The sequence below is a fragment of the Glycine max genome, chromosome 17 (genome assembly GCF_000004515.6).
Source record: "Glycine max cultivar Williams 82 chromosome 17, Glycine_max_v4.0, whole genome shotgun sequence".
In the NCBI taxonomy this organism is placed as follows: domain Eukaryota; kingdom Viridiplantae; phylum Streptophyta; class Magnoliopsida; order Fabales; family Fabaceae; genus Glycine; species Glycine max.
The window spans coordinates 11,133,126-11,147,691 of NC_038253.2; positions in this window are offsets into that span (position 1 = coordinate 11,133,126).

A 14,566-nucleotide genomic window follows, 5' to 3' on the forward strand; every position below is an offset into this window, starting at 1 on the left:
TGGAATCTTTCATGTGAATATCATAGCCTTTTTCGAGTAATTGTCCCAAATTCAAAATATTGTTCTTCATATCTAGGACGTAATAGACATTTGATATGAATTCATGTCTTCCATCTTTCAAATGAATTAAGATCTTACCTTTTCCTTTTACAGGAGTCTTAGAATTATCACCAAATGAAACATTGCCAAACATTGCCACTTACTGATTCATCAAGATCCACGAACATGCTTTTTTTTTCCGAACATATGGTTGCTTGCACTAGTGTCAAGGTACCATGTGTTTTCTTGGCTACCTTCATTGCCTCCACGTGCTTGGAGCATTGCTTCAAAATTCTCATCTTTTTGCTCCACATAGTTAATCTCCTCCTCAACTCTATTCTTGGTGAATCTACATTCTGAAGCATAATGGCCAATCTTTTGACAATTATAGCTTCAGATTTGAGATTTATCATACTTTGTGCTTGCATAGCTTCTTCCACGTTCTCTTCTTGAGTATTTTCCTTTCTCGTAATTGTTGTTGATGAAATTTGAATCTCATCCACTATTGCCAAATCCAACTTGTCCTCGGCCATGACAACAACCTCTACCTCAGTCTCGTTGACTTCTCTCATTTTCTTGAATTTCTTCCTTCTCCTTTAGTTGCATCTTGAAGAGTTGCTCAGTGATCTCTTGCTTCTTCTTATGCTTCTCCTCATAAACTTGTAGTGATCCTTGAAGTTGTTCTATCATCATGGTTTCTAAATCTTTGGTTTCCTCGATTGTCACAACAATGTGCTCAAATTTGGAATCTAGTAAGCATAGTATCTTCTCCATAATTCTTACATCATCTAACTTCTCACCATTTCTTTTTAGTTGATTTGAAATAGTGAGAATTCTTGAAAAATAATCAGAAATGGACTCTGACTCTTTCATATGTAAGGATTCAAACTCACCTCTTAGAGTTTGGAGACACACCTTCTTTACTTTGTCTTCTCCTTTGTGAGAGGTTTGAAGCTTATCCCATGCCTTTTTAGCGGATGTTGCATCAGAAATCTTCTCGAACGCATCATCATCTAATGCTTGATAGATGAGGAAGAGAGCTTTCTTGTCTCTCTTTCTTGAATCCTTTAAAGTCTTCTTTTGTGCTTGGAATAGTGAAGTCTCATCTTGCGGCTCCTTATAGCCTTTTTCAACCATTTCCCAAACATCATGTGCTCCAAGAAGGGCTTTCATTTTGATGCTCCAATTGTCATAGGTGCCCCCCTTTAGAAGTGGAACTTGGAAGGATGTCGTTCCATTTCTTACGATAACTCTAGAGGAATTTCTTATCAGAACCTAAGCTATGATACCACTTTGTTGGAAAGGAGAAAGTTATAGGAAGTATTTGAGATAAATGTAGGAGGAGAGAATATTTAAAAGAAGATTAGTTTTTATTACTTGAGAAATATTTTTGTGTTGACTTCATTGGTCTTTTTTTTTGGATCCACTTACAAATGACAACCTCTCCCCATTTTATAAGCTTCAAGGGAGAGTTCCACATACATCAAGAAAGTTTTCACACACTTCAAGGGAGAGTTCTACCCACATGTCTCAACTATTTAGTTCTACACATTTCTTTAATTAAAGATTACTTCTACTTATTTTTACACTTTTTTAGAAGTTTCTTTAAAGTAGTAGCACAAACTTAATGGACCTAACACTTGATTATTGGACTAAATCAAGTTTATATTAGACAACAAAAATAATATTTTTGAGTTGATCGTACGAGTTGGACCTAAGTTTACTTGTAATTATTGAGATTGCAGAGTTTCGATTATACCTCGCCAATATGCAAGATCACTTGTAAATGGAGTCATTCTATCAGAAGTCAAGTTCATTTATTAAATTTTTAGGACAAGATAAATCCGGTACCTTAATGCTAAAAACAAATTGTGTGAGAAGACAAAACATTCCATGAAGTACAATTTCGATTAAATACTTTCCAAGATGAATTCTTCATATTGGAGTAATTAGTTTAAAGGGGTAGATAGGATAAGTGTTAAAGTCTTCTACGTGTATCACAAACTACAGCGACATTTAAGTTGAAGGAAAATTTTACCCTAACAACTTTTGCACAACACATTTCTTATAGTTCAAGAGGGTGATAAGAAAAAAAAGTATATAAGATGAGTACAGTACTGTCTGCATGTTGATGCATGTAATTCAAGAGGGGTTGGAGCTGATCAAAATGGGGTAGTTTACTTTTAAAATTATTGAAGTAGTATTTGTTTTTATTTAAAACTTTACCGGTATACGTCGGATTTAAAGTCAACTTTAATTTTGTAAAATAAATTTAAAGTGATTTTACAGCATTAAAAAAATTTGTGGAGGTTTGTAACTGCAATAAAATTCAAAAACTAAACAAAGTTGACTTTCTGAAATTCAACTTAGTCCATATAATTAAGTATTTTTTTTGAAAAAAAAATATATAATACTTTAGTAATTTTAAAAGCAAATTACCTTAACTTTGAGATATTGTAGCCAAAAACAACACAGCAGTAATAGCTAGCTAAAAGGGAAAAATGTGAATTTCATGCACACTTCTATGCTATATAGATACCCACACAGAGAAAGAGATTAAAAATATGATAAGTAAAAAGATGATGTAATAAAAAGAAATAAATAGGGAAAAAAATAAAAAATAATAAAGAATGTCAATGAAATGTTTATGGGTTTATAATAATCAAAACTATAGCTAAAAAGCAACTGAACTGTAATAGCTAGCGGAGATCCAATATCCCACAAATCGCTAATGCATGAGAGCGTTAGTTAAGAACACTGTCACCAAACTGCTATGGTATTGATAAATTAGATTGACGAATTTAACAGTACAGTTGATTGCAAATAAATATTACCCAAGAAATCTAATTCAGTTGATTTGAACAGAATATCTAAGGTGTTATAAATTCTCGGATATTTATCTTTAACTATTAAGAATTAAAAAAAATAAAGTAGATATTAATATTATGATATCGAAGTATCGGAAAGATACTGATATATTATTGGAAATTCCTGAATCCAAATATATATGCCGTTTTATATCACAAAAATATTACCTTAACTCACACACACACACATATATATATATATCGCTCCAATATTCTCAGACCATACCTGTGTATATAAGAAGATGGCTAGCTCCTCAGCTACGTATCCCTGCCAAAATATTCCTCCTTCTAGCTGCACATGCATTCTCTTGCAGGTATAGTTTGAGTACTCAGTGTGCGAGCGATCAGACTCTAAATGTTTGAGCATAACCGGGTCCCAAGTAGAGGGATTCATATTCAAAAGGTTCCACCAAGAGTGACGTGAGTTTTCAAAAGTTGTTGGTTTTATATACCAATAACAAAGCAAATCTTAAACGACCAATCATATATGTGAATGCTATTCCAAGGACAAGGAATAGTTACTTGTGTGGCTGTCATTGAAAATCCGCGACAGATGTAAATTCTTTTGTCGGGGTCAATTAAAGAAGCAAGTTAAATTCCTTTCAAGTAATGACGCGACACAATGATTAGGCGTGCTCCCATAAACCTAATCATGATGCTTGTTTCAACTTATAGTCAGACTCATATCACTTGCACAGAAAGAGAGGAGTGTGAAAGAGCTTAGCATGCTTGCCAGAAGGATTCTCATATCAAATGGATGAGGAGGGAGCACCGTACCATAACTTTATTAAGTGTTTCTTTCTTTCTTACCTCGTTTGACTTAATGACTTGTAGCTGTAGTCTACTACCTTAGTATTAGGGTTTATCTTAATATTGCTTCACATGTTTTCTTCGGCATAATAGAGTAGAGAGAGATTATAGACTTGTGTTCACCCTGAAATTAAAGCCAAAGCAAGCAAGTCATGCGCATTGATGCTGCGTGTGACTTAATAAGTGGCGTTTATTAAAAGTTTGGTTATACATTGACCATGTTATTCAGCTCTATATCAAGGTAACAATAACATCATTCCAATGTCCTTGTTCAGTTCCCCAGTTTTCTCAATCTCCCTCAGCTCCCAAGTCACACAAAACTAATCCTTCTTACTAAGTAATCTAAATGCTTTTAATTTAATAAAAAAATGAAATATTTTTAAAAAAAAAAAAACTCGAAAGAAGAAGACATGGTTCTGCTCTAGTTTAGGTTAGGGATTTAATGCTTCTAAAGGGCATAATACTACACTTTAAATTAATATAGTAATAGTATCATCAAGCGTGTAATCAAGGCACAAAATTATTTCAGTTTACCTAATGTTCTCGAGTTCGTATCATGCATGGGTATATGATTCTGTTAAATATTCATATGAAAAGTCATATTAATTAATTACTAATAGTGATTCTATTCAATTTGAGCAAGATTGATTCATGTATTCTATAAAAAAAATTAATGGTAATAGTATAATATTGCTAACATCATACTCTTTAATAAGGTGTGTTAGGGAAATATGATGATTTGGAAATTACTATTATAATATACAAATATACATAAAAGTATATTATGAATTAGTTGTTAAGATTTTAACTATTAAATATCCTAATTAATGGATAGGTGCTTTATTTTATCTTTTGCAAAAGTGTATTCCAACTTTAGGAGCCAAACCCTTGAATTAGTATATCAAAATGATTGTCATATATAAAATGTGAAATATTACATTGCCGAGCGTATAATTATATATATATATATATATATATATATATATATATATATATATATATATATATATATATATATATATATTGAATTCTTTATAAAAAAAGAATAAATAAATAAACATATTTAATGTCTTGTAAACATAAAATCATTCTATATATACTTACCATATAATGCAAGCAAGAAAATTAGTAAGTATATGCTGTAAGAAGATAATTAAAAATATTCATAGTCAACATGGATGCATGCATCTAAGACAACCCACAGTTAATTTCTAGAGTCACAACCTTCTTACCAAGAAAACTATACGTTTTATTAGAAGAAAAAAAATAAAATAAATTAAAGAGATAGAAGAAAACATACTAGGAATTTGATTCCCCTGAAGTTTGAAATGCACTTTAAATGACATAATAATAACAACTTTTGATCGAGAAATTAACATTTAAATTATAATAAATAACATGTGTGTAAGTTAAATAAATTCTAACATTACTATATAACACTTTAGATATTTTAATTAATAGTTATTACTATATATATTTTATCTTCTAGAGTGCACTGACTTTGCATCCTTGAGGAGTGAAGCTCTTAAATTAGTACATTAAAATGATTGTCATACATAGAACAAAGATTCGTCTAAATTCCAACTTGGTTTGTCATGTCCAGATTCATGAACTTTGACAAATCGATAAAGTTTATTGGATAAGGGTGTTCTGGTTTTAGTGGATTTGAGGCGTATATATATTTTCCTAAAATCATTTTTCTAAGCCACTGTGAAGAAAGGAAAGCCAATTTTGCAAATGATTGACAAAGAAGAGGATCCTAAAAGAAGTAATTACTATACGTAGATTACATCAGGATTCCTAGTACATAGACAGTACAAATACTTCGAATCAGAAAGAGAATTGATATTATTTGTGGATCATGCATGCCAAATGATAATACTGAAGACTTTGAGCCTTGTGGTGACGAAAGCACCAATAAGTTCGTGGCAAAAACTTCAGGCATAGAGGGTGTGGTCCCCTTACCTCTAAAGTCTAAACAACTAAAAAAATACTGCAACTCTAAAGCCATGAACTTGGAACTGTAACACCAAGAGGGCACACTCCCTGTTTGAAATGTGGGGAAATGGCCAAAAAGGAGACAAGTAATTCCCAGTTTATTATAGATTACTTAGACTTTTACCTTAATTTCTAAGGAAAAAATAAATAAAGAGAGAAGAAAATAAAGGGTTTTGTAAAGACCAAGCAACATGATGGATTTGCTAAGTAGGTTGTTCAGATCTTGGCTCGCGGCATGTGAGAGTAGGGGTATTCTTGACCATTGCTTGTGCCATTGTGGGCTTTCATTCAATGATTCAATTTATGCAAAGGTACTTTCCGTGCAATGTAAGATTTTTTTTTTTAACCTGCTTCGCAGTCCCATTTCCGCTGGTGGCTAGCTATATATTTTATCAATGTAAGATTTTTTTTTTTTAACAACACTTTCGTATTTTTGTTTTTGATTACATTTCCCTTTTGATCTCTATAACTTCTAATTTATGATTATGATCCCATTCTTTTTAAATCCTTGATATTGGTCTTTCAATTTTTAAATTATATAATTTTAGTCTCTCCATTAGTTATTAATTGATTATAATATATTATGTTGACTTTGACGTTGGACTTTAATGATTACATAAACTCATGAAGTGACACTAAGGTGGATTGACAATGTGATACTAATACGATAAAGTGTGATAAGTATTTTAAAAATGAAATAACATTATCTCATTTATCACTTTGTTATGTCATGTGTATTGTCATGTTATTATTAAAGTGACATGTTATTTATTTATGTTAATAATGTCAAAGTTAATATGTTAAATCATGGTTAATTAACGATCAATCGGTGAAATCATTGAAATTGTATAATTTAAAAAATTGAAAACTTGTTGGAAATTATATTTTTTTTTAGGTCTCAATTTATTTATTTAGTGTCTCTTTGATTTTGTAATTATCATTAAATTTTAACTAAAAATAAGATACATGATAACTGTGAAATTTGAGTTAATTTGATAATTAATTTTGACTAATAATGATTAAAATTTCTTATCTTTATTGTTGTTTTTAATGAAATAATAAAGAAATTAATATCTTTGTAACTTTTATTAGTAGAATCTAAAAGAAGAAGATTTCAAGTGCTTTGAAGAAAAATTGATGCAAAACCTTAAAGGAAAAATCTTGAAAAAGTTAAAGATTAAGACAGCTCGTTTTACATGCAAGGCCCACGAAGAAGTTCAAAGGCACGCTTAGCGTGAAAGCACAAGCTAAGCGCAAGGTCGCATGAAAATTAAGCTACCTTAGGTTTATAAAAGGAGTAGGAAGCAAAGGAAAAATACATACCGGGATACCAATCCATAGTCCACCCCCGAGACTCAGAGCTCTCTAATAAATTCATCCTAAACCTGATGAGTATCTCTAATAGGGGAAACCATTTATCTATGTCCATTGCCCCCTTCTCTTCCTTTATTCGTCCCTCTTCTTCTATCCATGTCAACTCCTAAAGTGTAAAGTCTCTCATGACAATAAGAGACTAAACCCCATTATTGGGAATCTCGCAGGCCAACTCTTGTAATGTAACTCTTTCTTATTATTTAGTTAATGCAATCCTATTTTTATTTCTCTTTTTGTGCTTAATTGTTTATTATGGTCTAACCATCCATATAATGTTTAGGGGATAATGCATTAAAAAATGGTTATTTTTTAAAGGACTAGGAAATGGTATCTAAATAAAATCATTGCTAGAAATAGATTGCATATTCGTTTAGTCTATTTCATGCATCTTTAATCTTAATGTGATTTATTATTTTTATCTTTGCAAAGAAAGTTAGGAGAAAAGAATAGATAAATTAGACTCTTCAAGGGAAACCAAAGATAGAGTGTATTAGTAGATATGGGTGGAAAGAGATATATCATTAGATAGAAAAAATCATTAGCATTGTATCACAACTAGTTTTGACATGTTAGGCTCCAACATATTTGCATTTTGAATTGAATTATCTTTTTATCATCACATTTATCTTTTACTTTTCCTATCTTTAAATTTTTTATCTTTTCTATCTTCTATTTTTTTATCTTTAAATCTCTTATCTTTTCTTTCAAATCTTTATTTTATCTCCTACCTCTTTTTATCTTCTATTTTAAATTCCTTATCTCTTGCTTGTATTTTTGGTTTGAATTAATCTAAGTACAAATAAAGTTCATGTGGATTCAACACTCGGACTTCCAAGTAATTTATTACGTGCGAGATAATTTGATGCACTTGCCAATGAGGTAACAATACATGATTTCAAATATAAGAGAAAAAATTCTTTGTATATTGATGTGAAAGTAAATTTCAACTAATTTTATCTTATATAATGAAATAATCCTTAAAATATTCTTCATTTAATTGGTGTTTTATTTTCAATGTCTTTTTTTATTCTATCAAATTTAAAAAAAGGATAGTTTAAGAAAAAAAATATTTAATTAAAATTTATATAATTAAATAATATTAACTAACTTTTTTTGTTAGTACTAATCAGTTTAATTTTTTTCTTATATTCTATATCAGAAAAAAAAGTGTTAAAATAAATTTTATAAAGTATATAGTTAACACTTCTCTTTCCTAAATATAAATATAACACTCTTAGAAGGAGACCAAGTTTTTTTTTTTTGAAAGCAGAGGATGATCAGGAAATCCCTTATCTTATCAAGAATGCAAAAGATTGGCCACAAAATTGGAGACTCTAGTCTTGCACTCTTGTGTACTTTGTAATAAGGAAATATTCTAGAGTTTAATCATGATTTAGGCTCCAACAGACAACAGTCCAGTCACTTGAAATAATTTCAGGGGTACTTGTTGGGTTTGTGAACAAGATTGACTAATGGATTAGTTCAAGGAGGCCGGATTCTGGTTTGGGCTGTAACCTTAAAATCTTGCAAACCAGAATCATGAGTAAACAAGTTTGTCTTTGCACCCTTTGGGTGATCTGGTTATGCTCGAGCACGATCTATAGAAAATTTACAATATATTTTTTTTATAAAAAAATTAAATGTTACTATTTTTTTATTACATGTTACTAAAAAATTTTAAGCATGGGAAAGAATGATTACTCTTTGAAAATTTAGCTCCTATCAAACCCTGCCAAAATGGTTGCTCCTTGGTAGGTTGTTGGGCTATGTTCAAAATATAGTTGTAAAATTCGATACGGTCATTGACTAAGTTCAGATAGTGGGTTAATGGGTCAGTGATTCAACTGGTGGGTCAATAATTGATCATGTTTAACCCAATCTATATTAAAAAATTTAAAATTATATATGTATATATTATATATAAGTATATAACTAATATTATTTGATTAAGAAAAGTTCATCCATAATTTCATACTTCAAAATTCAAAATAATAATATTAAAGTTGATAACACAAGTGAAGTGTATTAGTAATAAAAAGAGTGTAAATAGCAACTACTTAAATTAAAACACAACTTCAGTTTTCAATGGACAAAATGAGTCAGAAGCCCAATTTCATAATAAATAAAAAGAGTGTAGATAAACTTTATGCACTCTCATTATTGTTTTCTACACTTTTCAGTATATAATGAAAAGTCCATTACGAAATGTAATTAGCCTATTTCGGAATGCAAAATGGAAAGTGCAAGAAGCAATAAAAGGAGTACAGGAAGCAAGTACATGGATCCGACTAGATTAGGCCCAAATAGAAGCTTTTGGTAGTTTGAGAATAATCAAAAACCCCAATCCCCAATATATATAACCCTATCTTCCTATTGTGTTGTGCTTCTTCCTGTTGCACTGTGCCTTTTCCTCTTCAATCATCATTGCTTCACAATGTCGTCGAAGTTTGATCCCTCCCAGGTTGTCGACGTCTTATTCCTTGTTACTGGCGACGAGGTTGGCCTGGCGAGTTCCCTCGTAGTGCAGCGTTGGCAACAACGACAACTTGCAGTGAGATAGTGGTCGGGTCGAGCGTGAAGATGAAGAGAAGTGATTAAAGTTTTTTGGTTGATTCAAAAGATGTTGTTCTCGAGTGTGACATTTTTTTTAACGTGCATAATCTAGCCTGGGTTTCCACAAAATCAACCGGATTTGACCGGGTCATCCCAAGTCATATGCATGAGCGGTCCATTAACAAAATCGACTTGATTGGACCAATCTAACCGGCCGAGCTAAACTGAATTTCACAACTATGGTTCAAAATACCCCACCCTTATCCCAATATTTTGATTAACCCTAGTCTTTTTTTGTTTAGCTTGTCTTGGCTGTAATTTTAGTCTTTAAAAAAAATAATTAATATTCTCACTTGATATTTAAATATTTATTCCAATTTTACCTTCTATAAAAACTATTATTTTCAATTACTTAATAGTATATCTATTGAAATTAAGAAACTATTATCTTCAATGATTTAATAACATATCTATTGAAATTAAGAAAAAGAACAAAAATATTTTAGTAAAATTATCTCCTAATAAATACTATTATGTATGAATACTTATTTTTCTTAATATGTATAAAAAAATATTAAACATCAATTATTTTATAACGGTAGGAGTAATTGGGTGAAGAAGACAGAGCGCCAACCTAAGACTAATAATTTGGATATTATGAACATATTTGGATACAAATTAAAGCTATAAAAACTGTTTTTTTTAAGGGGGAGCTATAAAAACTGTTGAGAGCTATATAAACTAATTAAAAACATAAAACCATTAATCTCTTCCTTATATCTCGATCAAGGTGTATTAAATTGGTTGTGCGCGTGGTTGTTAAATCAAAATTCTCGAGATGATATCTAAGTTTTCAACAATATACTTATACGTACGTATGGTATACTTGTTTTATGTTCATCAATATACACATATTATATTATTTAAAAATAAAAATAAAAATATTATAATATTTTTTTATTTATTTACTTTAAAAAAGTATCTATTTACTTAAAAGTTCAAGACAATGTTAATAATTTTCAATTATATACGTTTATCTTTAATATAATTTTGAATATTTTACACATCTTTTATAAACAAGATAAAAGTAATAATGAAATCATTTAAGAAATTAAATATATATATATATATATATATATATATATAATATTAATTAATTACATTTCTCAGTTTATGTGTTACCCCTCTAAATAGATAAATAAAATAAAATGAAGAAGGGCAACAATTAATATCGATTTAACTTCTTATTTTTTAATATAAGTGGACTTATAACTATTTTATAGTAAAATGATATTAATATAATTTTTAATTTTAAAATTTTATAAACTGTGCTTTAACAGTGTCATCTTTTATATAAAAATTATTTTTTTAAAAAATATTATATATATATATATATATATATATTTACTACTTTTATAAAAATACGTACTGTCACCACCGTCCTCTCTTTAAACTGTAATGTACTTGTGTCTGAGGGAAGGATGGAGGCAAACGGACACCACAGGGCACAGGCCACTAATTGTAAGAGAAAAAAGGGAAGAAAATAAAATACTAAGATAATAGCATAGCACACAGCACATTGAATTTTCCACTTTATCGGTTTCTACACAAGTCGATCTAGCCCCGAACCTCCCCCCATGGGATGAGAGAAGAGATTTGAAAGATCCTCATATCCCCACAAACAGCAACAAACAGCTCCTACCAGGCTTTTTACAGAGACTGCCTTTTCCTCCTTCGTACATGTGTTTACATGACTCGTTTTCTTTCCTAGGGTTTCTTTACACTCAATATATATATATATATATATCCTTGGCCACGTTCTTTTCATGAATATGTGTAACTTATCTTTGAGTCATGTAAAATATTTATTATCTTAATTTATTGATGAATAATTTTTATCATTAAACTTGATTGATTATTTTAAATGAAATCTCTATTTTTAATTATGTAATTTTTTTTTTACCTGTAAGGCTCAAACATTATATCTTAGTTAAGAAGATAAAATTTAACACTATTCAGATCAATAATTTGTTAGTATTCTTATGCTTGATAGGTCAAAATAAAAATAAAGTTTAAACTTTAAATTTAAAACAAAAAATGGCTTAAATTATTTTTATATGTCTCAAATTTGAACTTGATGTTATTTAGTCTCCCAAATTTTATAAAAATAATTATTTTTTGTCAAGTAATTTGGAAATAACTAACTTTGATCTTTATTAGGGACTAAAATGATCACAAAAGAATAACTAAAAGTATGATGTTTTTAAATTAGGAATGAAAAGTAACCACTTTTAAATTTGAGAACAAAAAAGAATATAAATACAAATTTGAGAGAAAAAATATTTAATCTTAATTTTTTTAAATTCAATATTATTTTTAATTTTTAATTTAATTAAATAAAAAAGTTTATCTTATTTATATTTTTCTGTTTTCTTATCGCTCATAAGTATAAGAAAATATTTAGAATTAATTTTCTTTATATTTAATGTGCACTTCTTCATATTTATATTTAATATCCTGAGTGCATATTGCAAAAATACTTAAACAATTTCCCAATAAAAGGTAGTCGGAGAGAAAAGTTGGGTTGAAATAAAAAAAACTATTTTTTTTTTGTTTCACTGAGTTATGGAGAGAAAATATAGAAGAAGGAAAAAAACGAGTGTGTAGAATTTGCAGGAATGTTTTATCTCATAAAATATAAACAAAACTCAAATTAAAAAAAAAATAAATCTGCTTAATAAAATCTTCCTATTAATAATTCTCTTACTAGATGCAAAAAACATTGAAGTAAAAAATAAAGATAAAAAATATTGGATGTTATTTAACTTTTCAAGATATTAAATATTTTTTTAATTTTAGTATATTATTCATCAAGTATCTTCTACGTGCAAAATAGATAAAAAAAAATAGGAAAAATTTATTGTCAATATCTTTAATTAATGAGAAAAAAAATCAAATGCAATTTAAAAACAATTTTCTCTATTTTAATAGAGAGAAAATAAGAGAAAGAAATATATGTTTATTGAAATGAAAAATTTAATTATTTATTAACCTACCATTATTATATGAAAAATATAGTTATTTCACATAATTATATTTTCTATTTTTAATTAAATATGTAAAATAATTGATTTTAAAGATTTCAGTTGCCCATCTATTTCTTTAAGATGAAAAAGTAAGTGTCTTTAAAGTTTTCTTTAAATTTGAAGTCTTTCACTGCCTTAAATTAATTGAAAAGAAAATCTATTATTTTTCTATCATTTTTATTTTTTTATCTAAATAATAGAAACTATATTTTGAACTTTTTATTTTATTTTCTGCACGTTCAAACAAAGCATGTTGATAGAAGAAAATTTTCTTCACGAGCATGCAAGATTTTCTCCGGTACATGCGCGTACGGTACACACAGAACACGTTGGAACACATGAACTAAATGCATACATCAATTAATTAACAAGATACCCCACTGCAGTTGAGGGTTTAGCTAATTTGTATAGGGTTTTAAGTTAAATTCCTATTTTCACCATTATACATTGAGTCAGATGAGATATAACTTTAATCTAATAGAGTTCAAAGTTTTGTTTTTTTTTTTACTGGAGTAGAGTTCAAAGCTCAACCTTCAAATTCAAGCTCACAAATAAGACAACATTCATTTTTAATCGTTTTTAGTCCTAAAAAGATTGTCTTGTTGGTTTCTTATTTATAAAAAAAACACTCGATGCTTATGATTTTTGTTTCCATAAACAATAAAATTAAAATAAGACATTTCTCTTGGAAAAATAATCAGTGGACAATAAATGTCATTTAACACCTACAGAGGTAAAGAGAGAAAAGGGACAAGAATGTATTTGATAGATGATATATAGAGAAAAGAAGAGAATAAAAAAAAAGTATTGCTAGACCAAAGAACAAAATGTCATTAGAGATCGGTATCTGTCTACACAGCATTAATACACTTTTTTTAATTAACTGGGACGAAATAGTCTTTAAGGATTAAAAGTAAACATTTCTATAGTTTCAAATTAAAGCATATTTAATCCTAAAATATATTAATGATATGATCATGCTCATTGCCATCGTGAAAGGCGGTTTGCAACTTTTTGCTATGGTTGACAAAGCAAAGCAGGGAATTAACTTAAGGAAATAAAGATGAAGTACAAGTTGGCCATTTATCTCGCTCGTGACATTTCATTGACAAAAGTGGGATTACAAGTTAAAAAGCTTTCTCTTAAGTACAGTGCATGTTGTTGCTCGATCCATGGTTTCTTAGTTAGGAGTGAAAAAAGGTGAAGAGACTCGACCTTCGTGCTTCAACTTCAAAAAAACTTGTGCACTAATTAATTAACAGCACTAGCTTCTGCTCAATTTTGAAATAACCCCACTGGCAAATGTGGCCAGTGCCTCTCTAAACCTCTGAACTCTGTACTCTCTACTCAGGTTTAATTAGTCACAAGGCCCTAATGTTAGTCTACCCCCACTAGATATTATAGCTTTACTATAGCTTTTTTTTGTCACTACATTGGTCTCCTTAATTGTGCACTTGTTACAAATAATTCCAACTTTATACCAACTTTTGGCCACCTACCTACCCACGCTTCATGTTTCTGTGTTTCCGTCTAAAAAAGATCCAAAATGAATATAAATTAAATAATTTCCCTGCTTTAATTTGGGGAGTGCATGGGTGGGGAGGAGAGAGATAGGAAGAAAAAATAAAAGGAAAAGAGAGAAAATTACAAATGTATGATAAATAATGTGATACAAAAGACAGAAAGAGATTGATATGAAGAAAATAGGATAAAAAATGAGAAGGAAGAGAACACCGATATTTAAAATAACAAGAACATTCTAATACAAATAAATCAGATTGCATTGCATTATTTTTATGGCAATTGATTACTGCCAAAGAATGTCTGTGACACACTTTA